The sequence below is a fragment of the Helianthus annuus genome, chromosome 7 (assembly GCF_002127325.2).
Source record: "Helianthus annuus cultivar XRQ/B chromosome 7, HanXRQr2.0-SUNRISE, whole genome shotgun sequence".
NCBI lineage: Eukaryota > Viridiplantae > Streptophyta > Magnoliopsida > Asterales > Asteraceae > Helianthus > Helianthus annuus.
The window spans coordinates 120,215,408-120,218,384 of record NC_035439.2 but is presented as its reverse complement, the minus strand read 5'-3'; the positions used below and the strand labels follow the sequence as shown (position 1 = coordinate 120,218,384).

At 39.0% G+C, this 2,977-nt stretch overlaps 1 long non-coding RNA gene across 1 annotated transcript; it reads right to left on the bottom strand.

Moving 5' to 3' along the window:
* Positions 1–302: 302 nt before the first annotated feature.
* LOC110867278 lies at positions 303–1,499 on the bottom strand. The gene is made up of 3 exons (XR_002551476.1): positions 1,357–1,499; positions 763–816; positions 303–457 (listed from the first exon to the last, which is right to left on the bottom strand). It is a non-coding gene; the product is annotated as an uncharacterized LOC110867278 (long non-coding RNA).
* Positions 1,500–2,977: the final 1,478 nt, after the last annotated feature.

The window sequence follows — 2,977 nt, the reverse complement described above, 5'->3', positions numbered from 1 at the left end:
AATACAAGATGCTCAGGTGGAAGCATTGAAACCAGAAAACGTAAAAGCTGAAGCTTTGCGTGGCTCAAGGCAACGATTAGAACAGAAGGAAGACGGCGCTGTAACGTCCATAATTTCCTTTAAATATCTATTAAATAACAATGTACTTTTCTCACAAAATTTGGGCATGACCCGTTTGAAAAACGAGTGGTCCCCTGTTTTACATAATCCAACATCATTCGAAAGACACAAAATACACGTCAAAACATACCATGTTTTACTTACAAAACCATTGAGTTTATGTACGTACTTATGACAAGTTTTCCAAAAGACAACATAATGAAAACTAGGTTTATGTACTAGACGAAAACATAAGTGACAAAGTTTTAAACATTGACTTTTACAAAATGCGGAACGCTTGACGGGCTTGAGGCGTGTTCGAACCGGGCGAAGCTTGATAGCTAGACATGGGATTTACCTACATGACCACAACATCAAAAACTCATTAGAACAAAAATTACTTTCTTGAACTCAAGAATCTAACTTACGGACTTGTAACAAATGTGACATTTACAACTTGCGCTTTTCTACATTCTTTCATTCTTGCACGGTAATGTATTCCAACGGAACCTCTTACCATTCCTTCTAGACTTACAATAGCATTATTCGACCCATTCAAGAGAAGGGTCCAAACATACATTTTCTCCCTACTTGATTCGAATTAATTCATTATTTGATCAACACATATCTATAGTGAAAGCTAAAATTGTACAAGTAGCGTACCTCGGTCTTGATTCCCTTGTTGCTTCACTTGACTCGAACTTTCTTCCTTAACGCCTACATATAACCATTCATTCTTTTAATTTATGTTTCATACTCATTCACACATATCAATCGATAAAACATCATACAATTTACTCACGCTTCATAAACATATTCAATTCACATAAAGTTTACGGCTTACAAGGCTAATATTTTCATTGAGGCATTTTGTCAAACACTTGGTGTGCGCATTATCATCAAAGCACAAGGTACAAGTGTTTATAGCATAATTCTACATGTTCCCTTTTCTAGTATAACAAGAAACAATCGAATTCACCTATTCCTTCCATCCTACCTTAGCTTATCTAATTTCTCTATCATATTCAGATTATGTATCAATTCACCTTCATAAGCATAATATCATAATTCATCATGTTCACCTTTTTCCTACAACAAGTGGGTATGAACCCTAATCATCCAAACAATCAAAATTAAGCAAAATCCTCAGTCTATTATGAATTCCTAACTCACAATTACACAAGACTTCCACACAAATTCATGATTGGGTTAAAACCCACTTTCTACCATTCATCCAAAACAGAAAATTCGACTTACCGCTTGTTGTACTAGCTTAGATGGTTAAGGTTTCGAGTTCATGCATGTGATTTGGCCTTGAATTCCCTTTCAATTTAGCTAATTTGCAGAATTTAGGGTTTCCCCCTTGCTTTCCCTTCTTGGTCGATCTCCAGAGAACACACGTATGTGTGTTTTTTGTTTTTTGTTAATTCTTATTTACTAGTAAACTTATAACTTTCATCTTTTAACAAGTTTAGTCCCCCTATTTATTTAATTTGCTCATTTATCATTTAACCTTCCTTCTAATCATTTACTAGTATAACTATTTAACTAGGTTAAATATAACATGTCTAGACATTTCAAATAACATAAATAAATTGCATATTTTGGGGTGTTACAAGTCTACCCCCCTTAAAAGAGGTTTCGTCCCCGAAACCTTAATACGTACCAAATAATGTCGGGTAGAGCTTCCTCATTTCATCTTCTAGCTCCCATGTAAGGTCTGATCCTTTCCGATGTTGCCATTGCACCAAGACTTGCTTTATGGTTTTGTTCCGAAGGTGCGTTACCTTGGAATCCTTGATAGCTATCGGCCTCTCAATATAATTCAATTTTTCATCCAGCTCAATATCGTCAAGGGGCACATATGCCGTCTCATCCGCTAAACACTTTCTCAATTGTGACACATGGAATGTGTCATGTATTCCATCCAAAGTTGGCGGTAATTCCAACCGATATGCTACCTCCCCAACCCGGGCTACAATCTTGAGAGGTCCTATGTAGCGGGGACCTAGCTTTCCTCGCTTACGGAAACGGATTATACCTTTCCATGGGGAAACCTTCAATAACACATAATCACCTATTTGAAATTCGATGGGTCGCCTCCTTTGATCTGCTTAGGCCTTTTGTCGATCTTGAGCCGCTTTTAAACGGGCTCGCACAAGATCGATCTTCTCGTTAGTTTTAACCACTACCTCGTTGGGTGCAATTTCTCTCTGTCCCACCTCTCCCCAACAAATTGGAGTTCTACACTTTCTTCCATACAACAATTCATACGGTGCCATTCGAATGCAGTTGTGGTAGCTATTGTTGTACGAAAATTCCACCAACGGCAAGTGGTCATCCCAGCTTCCCCCGAAGTCTATCACACATGCTCGCAGCATGTCGATAAGTGTTTGAATGGTCCGCTCGGACTGACCATCCGTTTGGGGGTGGTAGGTGGTGCTGAAATGTAGTTTTGTACCCATACTTTCATGAAAACCTTGCCAATATCGAGATGTGAATCGGGTATCTCGATCCGACACAATGGATACAGGAACTCCGTGTCGTGATATTATCTCGTTAACATAGATCTCCGCCATCTTTTCAGAAGAGAAAGCCTCCCGAATGGGTAAGAAGTGCGCGCTCTTGGTGAGGCGGTCTACAATCACCCATATAGCATCGTGACATTTCCTTGTCTTAGGAAGCTTGGTCACTAGGTCCATCGTCAATTCTTCCCATTTCCATACCGGAATCTCTAACGGTTGCAACCTCCCGTATGGTTTCTGATGTTCTGCCTTCACTTGCAAACACGTCAGACATTTTGCAACATGCTTGACGATATCACGTTTCATACCGGGCCACCAATAACTTTTCTTTAAGTCCAGATACATTTTTGTAG